This window comes from Phasianus colchicus, chromosome 15 (assembly GCF_987193195.1).
Source record: "Phasianus colchicus chromosome 15, bPhaCol1.hap1.1, whole genome shotgun sequence".
NCBI classification, from domain to species: Eukaryota; Metazoa; Chordata; class Aves; order Galliformes; family Phasianidae; genus Phasianus; species Phasianus colchicus.
The window spans coordinates 13,015,676-13,031,225 of record NC_143450.1 but is presented as its reverse complement, the minus strand read 5'-3'; the positions used below and the strand labels follow the sequence as shown (position 1 = coordinate 13,031,225).

At 40.9% G+C, this 15,550-nt stretch overlaps 1 long non-coding RNA gene across 1 annotated transcript in view; it reads left to right on the top strand.

The window, feature by feature from the left end:
- LOC116231914 (uncharacterized) overlaps window positions 1-4,236 on the top strand; it is a 48,747-nt gene extending 44,511 nt beyond the window's left edge. The window contains exons 5-6 of the long non-coding RNA XR_004167565.2: window positions 48-299; window positions 1,370-4,236. This is a non-coding gene — a long non-coding RNA (uncharacterized LOC116231914). The remainder of the gene's footprint in view (window positions 1-47; window positions 300-1,369) is intronic.
- The last annotated feature ends 11,314 nt before the right edge of the window (window positions 4,237-15,550 follow it).

The following is a 15,550-nucleotide window of genomic DNA, read 5'->3' as shown; positions in this document are numbered from 1 at the left end:
ATCCTGTCTCTGGCTACCATGACAAAATCTCCATCTTCTCTTTCCAGCTACTAACCGATGCAGAGCGAGATGAAAGGTTTGGGTGCTGGGAGACATTTTGTAGTATTCACCAGGTGCTCACGCAAAAACCCAGAAACCAGGCAGAGGCTTTGGGAGGCCCCAGTCATGTCTCATTGGCAAAATGTATTCCCATGAGGCTCATGCAACTCAAACTCAGCTGTGCCATGGCATTGCTGCACACAGAGGAGAGGCTCCAGCCACACAGCTTGTAATGTCAAAGATGGATACTAGCACAGTGGGTATGTTTACAAGTTCTTCATTATCTATGTATTTATTGTCTGTGAACTGGGAGACATTTATACGCGTGGAAGTAGTCAACCATCCTTGTTGTTTTAGTTGGAAAGTGTGACCAAGTAAATGGTGAAATAAGCACAGAGAGATAAAAGCAAGGTAAGATATGCTGTGCTGGGCTGCTGGATGTCTGGCCAAATGGCTGTCTGGAAAGCACCAAAGCAGAGACTTACATTTTGTTTGTGTGTGGAAAAACCCATTGAAGTCGGTACTGAAAAGTATTGCAGCACCTCGACTTACTTTTCTGATCCACTTCCTTTGATAGGAACCAGACCCATAACACAAATCTCCCTATTTTCCTCTTTTCCCAAGGCAAGTGGTAGACCCAGGAAAGAAATCCAGGATGAATGTTTCCTTGTATTCACTGAGAACTTCATTTATGACAGATTACTTGCTCTTCATTTAAAAATTATCCCTGTGCTATCATTGCCTACGCAGGAACACATCATTTTAACTGCTTTGATAAAGCACTGTAGTGTCAGTGCATCAGCAGAGGAGGAAGTGCTACTTCTGGGTAAAATTCAGCTTACGATGGAAGAGTCACAATGCTAATGATGGAACCAGAAAATAATTTGAAGCTTTTTGCCAAGTGTGTTTGGTTCAAAAACAAAATCCCCATCAAATCCTAAGGGAGTGGAGCAACACTTCCTCCTCTAGATTTTAATATAAACCTTGGCAGGGTTAAAGTCTGGATGGCTAAAGCAAGTACAGGAAAATTCTAATTCAGTTGGAGATGGAAAATCAACAACAACAACAAACTGACGTCATTGCTGAGGGAGCGGATATCTGATACAGCTGCTGCTCTTTCAAGAACTACTTAGAAACATGTTGACTACTTTTCTTTGGAAAATATTTCAATGAGAATATATAAAAAACCCTTGTTTTCCTCTTTCACTTCCTTCCTTCCTTTCTTCTGCCACAATGTAACCTACTGTAAAAGAATGAAAAAGCACAGATGAATCTCACGTCAACCAAATTCTGCCATAAGTGATTGTGCTTCTCTCTGTTCCTGTTTCAGACATACTGTTGTTATGAATGAATTAACCAAGGAACATAATCCTTCATTGCCAACTGAGAGCAAATCCTTGAAGTTTAGTGCTATTACATTTAAAATATTTCAGTTGGATCTCAAACCAAGATGTGCAGAAGAATTGTTACCACTGAAGGAGCTGGATTTTTTTATCAAGGAGGAGTCTCATGATTCCCTTGCTCTAGGGAAATTTAAATGAAGAAACATTCAGTTTGGAGGTTTGCCTATTCTACTTGGAAAATGTAAAAAAAAAAAAAAAAAAAAGACCCAGAAAAGAGTGCAAAGAAAAATTGCCATGTTTTTAGTCAAGTTTATAAATCTTTCCATGGGACTTTTTGACAAATGACTGCCCACCCACTTTGTGAGATTTCTCCTGGACGTTGCTCAGAAACTGCTGGGATTTTGCTGTGCAGGTTTGGCAGCTAAAATTTCTCTAATTCCTTTTTTTTATTTTATTTTTTTTTCTGGGAGGAGACTGTGTGTCTCAAGGAGTGTCAGTACCTTTTACATCCAATCTCTCTCTTTTTTTTTTTCATTTTCTTTTTTTTTTCTTTTTTTTTCCTAAATACGGACTTCCTTACATTCAGATTAATTCTGGGCAAGGTCAGGAGTAGATAAATTGCCATAAACATAGCTCAGTTGCTGCTGTTTTCACAGGCCATCTCTGAGATCAGCTGAAGTTGCATGTTTTTCTGGCTCTGTTGAGAAGTAATTTGGATTAGAGCTCTGTTGACTCGAGCATTGAAGCCAGACCTAAATGCTTGAGTGAGATTTCCACACTAGCATAAACTGAAGCACATCCAAACATCTGCTGCTCAACATGTCTAAGAGTTATCTTCCACCCTGCTGCCAGATTCCTTGGTGCCACATATAGATTTGTTGTTCACTCTGTGGATTTCTTTTCCTTTTCCCTCTGCCATGCTCTTCTGATCATCCTCTAATGGACCTGAACTTCTGTCAAATGCATCTCTGCCACTGTGGACAAGACATTTGTCTTGAATGGTGTAGATCTGCTTGCCTTTTCCCAGAGGACTCCCTTGTTGACTACTGATACGTGGTTTCTGGTACTGGAGCATTTGCAGGGCAGTGATGTTCTTGTAGAGTTGAGCTCAGTAAGGATATTGGCTTGGGGTGAACTATGGTAAATGGATTGAGCTGTTGCTTCCAAATCCCTGTGTCTAAATCACTTTACTCTAAGGAATTGCTGTAAAGAGTGCAACTGCTCTAAGCTACCTGTTGTAGTCAATGAGGTGAGCAGAACATCACTAGAGAACGATTTGGGGGTGTCCCTGTAGTGCTCTTAGCTGTTTTTGTTGACTTGCCTCCTGATGTGGATGCCTTTGGTAGTTACAGGGATGTGCCTGGCAGACAGATGAGGCAGAGCAGAGAGCTTCAGATGGGTTATTTGCATCCAGACAAGGAGCAGTGAAAATAAAAGGACCTTGTCTCACAGTTCAGGGGCTCTTGGGGTTGCATGATATTGTCACTGTGGAGTTCTGTGGATGACAGTTGTTTTGCTTTAAAAATGGGAGAGGGAACAGTCTTATTTAACTCAGAGCTATAGAGAAGTCCAGTATCCATCTGACAACAATCACGGCAAGAGAAAAGGCTGTTTTTTTGCTGCATGAGCTGTATGTGATTATAGTTCTCTTCTTCCATTTCCCATTGCAGGTAGCATACATGTCAGCACGTAGCTTCAGAACCTACCATCTTCATGAGTCGTGCTTATAGTTATATGCTTATTAAATGATTGTGTGCACTCGTACTCAGACTATTATAAATCCATTACTTTCCTGAGGCCATAGGAAATGGTTTTAAAATGTGAAGCTTTTCTGCAGGGAATTGAGAGAGAGCAATACTAAAGCAATATATTTGGTTCACACAGATCAATGTAGTGCAGTAACTGGGATGGGAAACCTAGCTTAAAACGTTACCAATGTGATTGGATGAAAGCTTAACATGACATTGAGTAATGTTTCATTATAAATAAAATCTCTTAAACCATCTTTGGGGAAAAGGGGAAGGGAGGAGAGGGAGACAAAGCAAACAGTTTAGAAACAAATCATAAAAGAAATGATGGTGCTTGCACTTGAAACTGAACTCTGGGTAATAGAAACACAGTATTAATGAAACTTCAAGTTTGGCTGTCTTATTTTCAATATGATGGTGGTGATGTTAGCCCAAGTCTTGGGATGGGAGATACCAGGAGGTTTTGGATATTATTGATCCTTCCATGAGAACTTTTATGAAGACATTCTCTTCATCACTAACTTTATTTTTCTGTCAGGGAAAAAAAGTGTTCCAAAACTGACACATTTCTACCCAAGAAGAGAAGCAAGAGAAAAAAACAGCAGCAACAAAAAACAACCTCAATTGAAATATTGATTTCCTCGTGACTCAGAATTAGTAAGTTAAGTTCCCACTGGGTTCAGATGTTCAGGCACAAATGTTACCCAATGTGCATTGGATTTACCTGCATTTTTAAGACCGTGGTTCAGTAGTTCATCCCAGCACAGAAAGGCACACTGTACAGGTTAGTGTCGTCTTAGTTTTTTACATGAATTTGTATTAAGCTGAAAATAAATACAAATGACAGGAAATGGTTCCTCTTCTGAAGCCACTTACAGGAATAATTTTGAGGGAAAGGAGAAGGGAGGTTTTATAATATCTCAGACATCTGTCATTATCTAGCTTGTACAGCTGGAAGCTCACTTGTGATTAAATCAGTAAAATGAAGATGGACATCACTGAAATGGTGGCCATTCATTTGCCCAATTTTAAGCTAAGAAAATTAGCAGTGATTAGCAATGGATAGGAAATTCCAGATCCTGTCTAAGGAAGTGGATCTCCTCCATCCTGGGAAGGACATTGAAGAATGCAGTTTCTTTGAAAAGCATAAAACTGTATTAAAAAAAATAATAATAATAACTCAAAGAAATAAAATATCATCCACTCATCAGATCTTCAGTCAGCTTTTCAGCACTCCATTTCTTATTATTTGCCATCTGGTGCAGCTCTTTATCTCCCAAAGCAACAGGGAGTATTCTTCTGGAGCAGGCACACAGCAGCAGCAGTCGTATGCTAACTGCTTCTGACTGGCGATCCTAGGGAGCCTGATTGTTTGAGGCAAATCATCTCCCCAGGGACTGCATGATTTATTCCCTGCATTTGGGTTGCAAGGTTTTTTGTAGAGGAAAAAAAAAAAATTCTTCCATGTCATTTACAATGGACCTCACTCCAATGAATGAACATCTTCTTGCATAATAGGAGCGCAGCTTATCAAATAATAAAACCCTGCCACTTTAAATTGCTGGAAACGGGAACAATCCAGCCAGTGTTGATTCCTGTGTCCACTTTGTCATGCCATGAATTCTTCAGTGGTTTGTGTGTGTGTAGGACCATGGCTGCCAGCAGGGAAGAGCTTTGATGTGCTACAGGAAAGCTGCAGAGACAAGTGGGTGTGATTTCTCAGTTTCTGCTTCTTAATACGTTATCCAATTTGAAGCGCTACCTAATGTTCATTAGGGATGAACAGAAAGCCATATGGCCTAACAAATGTAATACGTAGTTGAGCATATTGGCAGAATGACTCCCTTACTTCTGTCTCCTATTCCACTCTCTGCCTGGTGGAGAGGATAGTGAGGAGGCTGGTTTCACAATGTTGAGGAGATGACAGACTTGATAACTTTAGTATGGAGTGTTTCCAGAGCTTAACAATGAATGGCACAAGCTTTTTAAGGGGAGAAAAAAATATGCACAGATTTTCAAACACGTCAGCAGGTTGCAAAGAATGTGCTGATTAGCCATTTGTATATTTGACTAGGGACAGTTGGAACTTGGGAAATCTCAGCTTAATTTCTATCCCTGCAATGCTTTCCCCATCTGACCTTGGCATGCCATTTTCTCTCTCCATGTTTGGATTTCTGCACTTTCTCTCTATTAAGTCTCAGTATACATATGCTTAAACAGAAAATAACGTTTCAAATGAATGTTTTTTTGGCCATCTAGAGACAGTGACTGCAGATTATCTAACATGTTTGAAGGAGCATCAGGTCCATCCCATGGTGCTGGACATGTCTGTCCTGGAGGCTGGCCTCCTCTCATGGCAATGTTTGCCCAGCAGCCCTTCTGCCCTCACATCTTGCTTCCCATCATGTGGCCTTGAACATCTGGTGCAGTGTTTCTTTCTGTGATCCAAAGTGATGGAGTACCCACTTTCCATATTTTGGAAAATCTGACTTGACGATGTGCTGGTAAATTTGTGGCATTATTTTTTTCAATATCTTATACATTTTACTGTTATTTTCTCTATAGCCAAAGCAAGGCTGCAGAGAATTTGGGGTGGCTCTTACTCTGTTGAATCCATTGTGCTCATCTGTATCTTCAAGCCTAGGCTTTGTATGCGTGCCCTCCACAGCCACCAAATGCCAGCAGGAGAGCATTTCTTATACTGTTGCATTCCCACAGCAGTAGCACAAATCAGTAAATTTGAGCAAAGGGCCTATTTGAAACAGAGCCCACAAAAAAAAAAAAAAAAAAAAAAAAAGGAATAAAAATGACATCAGCAACAGTAAACTACTGTTGCAAATAACAGCAACGAAGTCTTAAAGCAAAGGTTGTCTGTGTCTATATAGAGGCAATACTTAGTGTCTGTGTGATATACAAGGCAGCTTATCTCTTTGAGAGCAGGAGACTATAAAAATACAATTGCCAGAACGAAAGAAAATTGAAGCTGATTGCCATAGCAACAAAAGAATTACATTGATGAAGCAGAAGCACATAAAATCCTTGTATGCTACATTAAAGACAAAGCAATCTAAAGTAAACAAGAGTGGATTGGAATTTGTTTGGCTGGAGCTGGAAATGACAAATGTATCCAGCTGACAGAGGAAGAAATGAGCCCACATGCGTGGAAGAGGCGGCCCTGTGAAGCCAGGGGTTCATCCCTCAATTTCCTCCAGGAGCAAGAACTGTGGGTGCAGGGGACTTCCCAAGCTCCAAAGGCAGATAGTGGAAGTAACCTCCACCACCTCTCACCTGTCCTTTTGCACAGATCTCCTAACTTTCTCCCTGAGTTTGTCTGATTTCTCTCAGCTGGATGAAACAAGCTGCTAATGTAAAAGGAGATTTCTCTTTACACCTGCTTCTCTTCATAAAATCATTAAGGTTAGAAAGACCACTACGGTCATCCAGTCCAGCTACCAATCCATCAGCAACACAACACTAAATGATGTCACTCAGTACAACATCTGCCCTATTCTTGAAATCATCCAGGGATGGTGACCCCACCACCTCCCTGGGCAGCCTGTTCCAGGGCATCACCTCTTGAAGCATCTTGGTCTGACAGGCAGTAAACACACATATACCATCCTGTGTGGCACTGCACTTTTGCCCTTTCAATCAAAGTGACAGGGTGAGATTGCAGGCACTGCAGCAGAACCAGCAAATTTTCAGAATGCACTGGTGAAACCATAACTTCAAGCCTGAACAGGCATTCAGTAGTTTTCTGATGTGAGAAACTGGGGAGGCTGAAGGTCCAGAACTCAGAAACTCACACAGCATCAAAACCACAGTGGTGGATGCAGCACTATGCTGTGCTTCCTTGTTGGCCTCTGTGCCTCTGTTCAGGGATGGATCTTTGTGCATCTGCTGGGGACTCTTCCCTGCTGGATCATACCCACGAGTGTTCAGTTAGATGAATTTGTCTGTGACACAAGCAGCAGAAAACTGAGTTATTGCTGTAGTGTTACGTCAGAAAAGAAGGGAGCTCCTATGTGAGCCTCCATGTAGAAGAGATCAAGAGCAGCTATCCTTGTTATTTGGAGAAAGGACACACAATCCAGGTCTCAAATTCATCTGAAGTAAGTGTCTATACTTCATGGCTGGGTCTGGAAGAGTTAAAAAAAAAAAAAAAAAAAAAAAAAGTAAAAAAAAAAGTAAAACAAAATCGTGTTAAATGAAAGATCTTTCCCGAATGCAGTTTTAATTAAAACCTTAATATTTCTTATCATAACAAAGCCTTGAAGTCAGTCCAAATGTTGTAGCTAAGCACAATGCAAGTAATCCAAGTGGTGGACTGACATGTCCTTAAGATATAGGAATGTTTAATCTGCTAGATCTTAGACAGTAAGAGAGCCCAGGCCTTTCAAATTTAAGAGAAAAAATCTTAAGACTAAAATAAAGTTGACAGTTTCTTTAATTAAACTCATCTTCCTTTCAAAGGAAGTGACAAAAAGAGTTAGGGAAGATTAATTAAGGCTTAAATGCACTAAAATGACTCAAGGCATATTTAAGTAAGACTTAAATTAGTCTTTCATTTGGACATGGGAGATTCCATTAACAAGAATAAAATGGAGATAGTCGGATTCTAAACCCTTTGCTCTAAGCTCTGCTCGAAGATTGTTTCCCAAATCCTACCAATCTCCCTGATCTTATGCCAGTTCTGATGGTTGTTTCTTTAATGTTTCTGTCGTTCCTTTTTTCATGTTTTATTTATTTATTTATTTCTATTTCTACTGAATGTCACCAAAATACTTAGCCATATTTGGCTCTACATATTCCCTTACATGACAATGTATTTTCCTTTGCAGGACCCTAAGTACTGGGATATATCCATCTCCTGGGATTTATGCTGTTTTGGCATTTAGGAAACATTTAATTCAAACTGAAATCTTGCTCTCCATCTGGTAAACAAAAGATATCCATGCAGATCCACGCTCTCTGGTGCTCTCTGAAAACCTGGTGCTTAACAGATAACTGCATTGTGCAGCAGTTCCAGCTACTGCATTGAGATGGCCCTGAGTTAAGAAGAGAAAAATGCAGATAACAATTCTCCTGGTTTGCACTGAAGTAAAGGTTTGTAGCATCTTGCCATGCGCACATGGGCAGAAAAGTCATCCCGGTCACCATGGTAATAAGATAATCAAACCAACCCTTGAATTTTTAGCTCTGGATGATGAACAGCAGAGACAGAAAGTGTCAGTGCAAAGGGAGAGAAAAAAAGGGGTTGCGTGCAAGACATTTGTGAAGGAGAGTGAAGCTGCATCCACCAAGCACACACAGGCTCTCAGCTGCTTCCCAAGAAGACAAAACCCAGAAAATTTTGGTAAGAAATTCCTACCAAAGCAAGAAGGCAATGTTAGAAGCTTCCCCCAGTGCAAAACAGGATCACTCCTGTGCCTGGCAGATGTGTGAATTCCCATTCAGGGTGGCTGCTGTGGGGGCTCCTTGCTTTCCCCAGTGTTTCTGCTCTCCAGGTAGAGCTCAAATTTCTGCCCCTGTTATCCTCACCACTGCAGTTCCTTTTCTCCTCACCTCTGCCCCAGATCTGTCCTGCAGCAGTGAAACCCATCACTTCCTGCTTAGCGTGGGTTTGGCAATGGGGCTGTTGTTCCCTGCTTCTTTAAAGGAAAACCACTGTTCTGACATACCTCTTCATCCTTTCTTCAGGCTAAAACCAGCTCATCTGGTCTTTCCTCAGGGTCACGTTTCTTAGAACTTTCATTGCTCTTGTCATTCTCATTTATTTAACTTGACTCACCAGAAATGCATCCTTTTTTTTCCCAGGATTACAATAAAAGGAGACCTCTGGTATTTGTCTTCTGTACGTTGCACCTTCTGGCTCTCATAGATTATTATTTTTTTATCTCCATCAAACCGGGCTGTAAAATCAGGGGGGCGAAGAGCAGGGGAGAATTAACTGCTATTCAGTTTTGTTGAGGTTGCAAATTGGATCCATCCATTTCTCTAAGCAGGAAAACAAATAAAATGCCAATACTCTAGGGAGGACACATAGCAAAGCTATGCAACGAGAAAATTTGTAAACCTAGTTTCTCTCTGTGGGTGGCTAAATGGCTGTTTAAAGCCATTTAGCATCACATACACAGTTGAAGAAACAGAATAATAAAAGAAAGCAAGCTGCATCTTGCCATTAAGTAAACCCTTTGTTTTTCCAGATTTACTGGATTGTTGATTTAGGATTGCAGGGCTGAACTTATTTAGGGGAAAGGAGCTTCATTTGGCCTTGTACTTGCATTAACGTGCACTCGTGAATGCACACTCAAGCCAGTGTTGCGTGTCCACTGAATTACTACTCATGTTGGCTAGGGTCCAAACAGATTTTGGGCACTGTGGAGGCAAATGGGTGCTGTTTTCACGGGTAGTGATTGTAGGCATTAGCAGGCACAGCAGTAGAGGCGTGGAAGGACAGATGATAGAAAGCTCAGGAAATACAGTCTGTTGCTGTCCTTTGTGCACAGCAAGCAGAAGGGATGGTGCACGTGTTCCTGCTGCTTCTGTTCAGGAGCTGGAGTTCTTCTCTATTGTAGCCATTCCTAAATTTAAGTAACAGATATGCTGCAGGTGTCTGCAAATCCTGGAGGAGTCCTGGGGGGTTTCTGGTTTTTTAATACCTTGGGTAGGGGTAACACCAGGTCACAGCAATAGAGAAGGATAATTTATCCTACCGAACTCACCCTGCCTTAATTACTCTTTTCTACTAAATCCCAGGTCAGTCGAAAACTGCAGTAAACTGCAGTGACAGCAGTGTGAGGAGACCTTCATGCTCCTTATCATGCAACACCCAGACAGGAAATCTCCCCACATACTTTGGTACAAGCCACAGGTCCTGCAGGAAGATGTAAACGAATACAGGTAGGATTTCTGTTTCAGGCAGCTTACAGATGACCTACCATGCAACTTTCCCTGCACAGAAGTCACAGTCTGCCTTGCAGCTGGATAAAGTACAAGAAACTATTTTTGCTTTATTGATGCCTGTTCTATCATGATAGGACAGAGATCTGTACTTTCTGCATTTCTTGTAACACAGCCCTTGCTAAAGTCTGGGTAAATAACTGCAGGACTGAGTACGTAAGACATGGAACTGTTTTTTCTAACCCATGATAGTCTTTGAGTTTTCGTGCTGATTTCAACTGAAAGGGGAGAAAAGAAGAAAAAAAGAACCTCCAAATATTATAGGAGAGAGGCATAACCACAGTCAGTTTTTAAGCCTGGCACACATTAGCCCTCAGCTGCAGATGATTTCCCTGGAGCCACACTTGATGATGGCTTGCAATTAACACCTTCCCTAAAAGAGAAGAGCTTGATTTCAAAGGACTTGTCTCAGAAGATTGTGAGATTTTTCTTATGTACATCAGTGTGCATACAAAAAGAAAAGGAGGAGTTTTCAGTCAGGGAGCTCTGTGGTTCAGGCTCAGGTCTGGGATTACAGAAGTTGCAGCTTCTGGGCTAGAGTTATCTGGGTTGGTACATCCTTTTTCCAGATATGTTCACGTTCTCCTGTTAGAAAGTACCACCACTGTCAGTGTTCAGGTTGGCTGTTACATTCAAAATCTCTTCAATATTTACAATTACACAAAACCTCCAGATTTGTCATGAAATACAATCAATGTCCTCCAACCAGCTTGATATACTCCATCCTACATCTCTGTTCTTTTAATTCATCCTCTTCTCTGCCATCTCAGGAGTTCCCTTTTGGAGATTGAAATAGAAATCAAATCCCCACACAATATTGGCAGCCTGCCATTTGCAAAAAAAAATGTAACATACGAAGCTCTTTGTTTGAATTGATTAAGGGGAGGGAATCAGAAAGGATGCTGTGTTTGGATTGGAAATAAAAGTAGTGTGAGTTCTTGTTGACAATCCTGTGTGCCCACCAGCACCACTACAGAATCCTACGGACTGTTTAAATTTAAATGCTGGAAATCAAATTTTACACCTGCACACAAGGTGTAAAAGCAATGAGCCGACCAAACTAAAATTAATCTGTGTGGGACTGTGAGATATTTTAGTTGTGCCGGGTAATGGGTTCCAGCTCCTCAGTGCAGCAGACTGGAAAAGGCAGAGGGTGCCCTCAATTTCTTTCTAACCTCTCGCTCTTATCTTCCTTATCGTGTTGCAGAGAAACAACAGTTTTGTTCTACATAAATTAAGGGGACAAACATACCTTTGCTGCTCCTAACTTTCCAGTGATCTTGGGATTGTGGAGGGGACTTGAAATACTGTGGAAACTAAGCTGACAGAAGTGCTAATTAGAGGGAGGAGATAAGTGATGGAGCCCTGAGAATCTTCTGCTGCCTCAGGAAAAGCCAGGATTTCTGAATGCTTCTCAAACCCTCAGATTTTTGAAATAAGTCACTTGGAGTTACACTGCAGTGTTACAGCAGAGCTGAACACAGGGTGTTCTGAGGCTCTAATGACTGAGATGCAACGATCCTTATACATAACCTAAAAACAGTGGCAGTCACTGCAGCCCATGAAGGTCAGCCATCCCAGTCAGGGATGCACTGAGGACATGGCCAAGTCGTTGGGAACAGGTCTGTGTGGGTTACACACATAGAGGTGCACCCACAAGTCTCTAGGTCTAAGCTTTTCTCCTTTATTTAGATTTTTGTCTCAAAAGGGATGCAAAAACCTCCAGTCTAATAGTATCTTCTCTGCAACTTCCTTCTGTTCAGGGAGAAAGCCTCATGGGGCATGGCTTTTCTGCATACTTGGCAGTGTTGTGCTTTAACCATATGTCACTAAGTTAACAGATCACTCTTGGAGAAGCTGAGAGGGTAATCCCCTCAGAGTGGAAGAAGAGCGGGAAGCATGTACAAATGTCTGATCTTGTAGCAAGAAAAGAAGGACAACCTGCAGATGGCTTGTTCTTGTAGGAAAGCCTGCAATCATCCCTTTCCAGGAAAGAGAACTTTCACTCTGTGTGAAGCAAATCACAGTGGTGTGGAAGGCAATGCGTGGCAGGGCCCTGCTCTCTGCTCCGGGCAGCAGCAATGCCTGAGCAGCAGGCCCCACTAAGTACAGTCCTCACTCCCTTCTATCTGCCTTTCATTTTCACCAGAGATTTGACAAGCAATTTATTAACTCCGCAAGCCTCCATACAGTCAAGACTAAATTTAGAATTATTATTCATGGAGATGAAAGCTAACAGAATGTCTCCATTACCTCTTGAAATAAGGGGTCTATTAAGGATCAGGGAGGAAACCGCTTCTGCGGATGCCGCCTGCCCATCAGGCACACGTAATCTTTCAGTTCCAATTATCCTCAGAGATCTCATTTGTTTCTCATAACCATGAGTTGATTCAAATTTGGAAACGTGAGATGTTCTCTCACCGGCTATCTCCAGTAACTCCTTGGATCACATTCATTTTGGAAAATGTGGTTTCTTTATTGAGTGCATCCGTCTTCTGTGGCTTGAGTTTCTCCCCTGAGAGATCCCAGGCCTAGAAGGTAGCTGGTGGAAAACTAGGCTAAATCTATTCCTTAATGTCTAAATAGCATGAGCTATTGCTAAACTAAATCATAACCACAGTATTTATATATGGAGTTGCTATGCCACTGCTTACCTTTTCCTAACATATTACTTTGCAAGGCTCTTTGGGATACCTGGAATTGGAAAGGTGGTATATTAAACTGAATTCTATTATATTCTCTATCGCTGTTAGCAGCTTCACTTTTTAGCCCGTTTAAAGGCACCTATGTGTTTCATGAAATGCATTCCTTCTCCTGTGCTCCAGGCCCTCGGATGTCCATTTTAGGTAGTAAAACTGAATATTAGGTACTACAACTAACATATTTTCAGAGTACCTATCTCTATTGCTGTCAAAAGCACTATATAAGGAGTTTGAAATGAAAAGGCAAAGACTGGAGAGATGCATTTCTCATTCATCATTCCAATGCTTGGATAAAATAATATTAAACTCTGTAAAATATCAATCTTCTTACCCTGAAGAAAAACTAAGATCTTATTTTCCTATTTCTCAGAGGACATTTCTTGACTGTGAGCTACAAATTCTAATACTGTCTTTTTCCAAGAATTTCACAAAACAGGGTTTTTTGTATTTAACATCAGCATAATAATTTGGAGTGGTTACTGTTACACTGCCCATGAAAAATGTAACCACAGCTACTGACAGGATAACATGATAAACAAACAGCTTAAGTATACTCTACTCTATGGAATAAGGATATAATAGGGTCCTTCACATCAGTCATTCAGATGAAAAATGTGTACAGATTAAACCCTGTCGAGGTATGGCATGTCAATATGCAGAACATGAGCTTTTAGAAATAGATGTATGGTTTGCACCAAATCAGCAAATCTCTGCCAAAGTATCAGTGCTGCACTGAAATGCTGAAAAATCAGAACTTACTGAATCATGGCGTTTTTGTAATAAACATAGGTTAAAGCTCTGGTTTGCTGGGATGTAGGCTAGCTATTAATCAAGCTTTCTGTACGCACATTGTGATGTAAAGAGTTACAGAAGCCTTAGAATAATTAATATTACCTTAGAAGCTTGGATGTCCTTGCTAGAAGCTGAAAGATCAGCCTTGCCTTCCTTTGTCAGTTTTGGAAAGCAAACATTTCATTTCATAAATGTTTCTTTTGTGCCTTTAGTTCCACGGGATCATCTTCTTAACAGTCTAGGCACTCGGATCAAAGTGTCTGATTTCTGAGGGATTTGAAGGTTATTGTTGCTGTTCCGTGTTTTTCAAGTCATTCTTGTTGCATCTTTCAGCAAGAAAAAAGAAATTCCCTAAGGGTGGGTAAGCTGAACCTAAACTTCCCACCTTGGATGGAAGAGGCTGCATTCAGGCACATCCCATCAGTTCCGACACAGTGATAAATCCAGCTGGGCTACTTGTAATAGTCTAAGAAAACAGATGAGCAGCTGAATCCAAATGTTCAAAATAATAAGTTTCCATGGGGGGGAGGTGGTCTGCATAATTCTTTTTACAAATGAACATCCTTGGAGATTTGAGTACATTTGACTGTTATTAGAAGAGGGAAAATAGGAAGAGAATATCCTAATGTTCAAGATTTTGCATTTCCCTGAATACACTGATCTTAGAATTATAGCTCTGGGGCTAAATGTTGCTTTTTTTAAAATGAAGATTTAAAATGCTTATGATTTTTTTTTTTTTAAATAATTAAAAATATGCATTCCCTATTCCTCTCTTTTCCACTTCTATGCTTCTTAAGTTGCTGGGATTCAAGAGGGACACTGGGGCTAGAGAGGAACAAGGAAGTGGGTGGATGGGGCTGCTGTTATTCAGTCAGAGATATTTAAAATCAAAGGCAGCCAAGACGTAGATTTATCCTACTCAATCCTGGACTGTAAAGCCCATGCTCTGACAGCAGGCACTGGGGCTGCCACTTTCAAAAAGCTATTAAGATCAAAGATGAATGAAATGTTTCCAATTAGACATGGCTAATACTAGAGACTGCTGAATCTGGTGAATTTCATAAGTTCCATCATCTGCTCACATGCACACACATACACGCAATGCTCCCACACAGTTTGAACTCCAGAGTTTCTTGGAAAAAGATCATCGATTGTTCTGAAATCAGGTACTTAAAGGCAGATAAGACAGACAGAGACAAAAAGGATCCATTTTGTTCTCCCTTAATTCATCTTTGCTTCCTGCAGTCAGTCTACTCCCAGGCCCAATTTTGAGGATCTCCATTCACATTTAGATGTTACCATGAGGTAGTGGAAATGCTAAGTCATGGCTTAAACCAGTGATTGAGCACCAGGTGGGAAGGCAGGGCCAGCCCAGGGGAGCTCAGGTGTATGCAATGCAATGCAATGCAATGCAATGCAATGCAATGCAATGCAATGCAATGCAATGCAATGCAATGCAATGCAATGCAATGCAATGCAATGCAATGCAATGCAGTGCTCCTGTGTGCCCAGAAGGTCCCAGGATCCGCCCCTTCCCAGACCTCATATAAGGGTTGGCAGTGGAGGTGAGAGGCTTTGACTGGAGATCCCTGCATACCTGAGACCTTCCAAAGGTAAGTGGCTTTTTTTGTTTCTGTGGTTGCTGCATTGTGTGTATGCAGTAGCCTTATGCTGCCTTTACTGCTATTCCCATTTCAGTATAGCATTGCACATGGCTTTCTGGAATGCTTAAGAGCTTTGGATGATTGTTGGTATTTTTTCTATTATTTAGCTGAGTTGTATATGTAAGTACCCTTCGCTTATTCACATCTATTCATCAGTGAGTTGATGAAGACCCCGAATTATTTGCAAAATTAATTTGAATTTATAAAGCTAGATTGTTTTGCCTTAATTTCCTTTTGATCTCGTGTTTCTTTTCAAATGATAAAATAATGTATTTAATTGTTTGGCATTCAAATCTGCT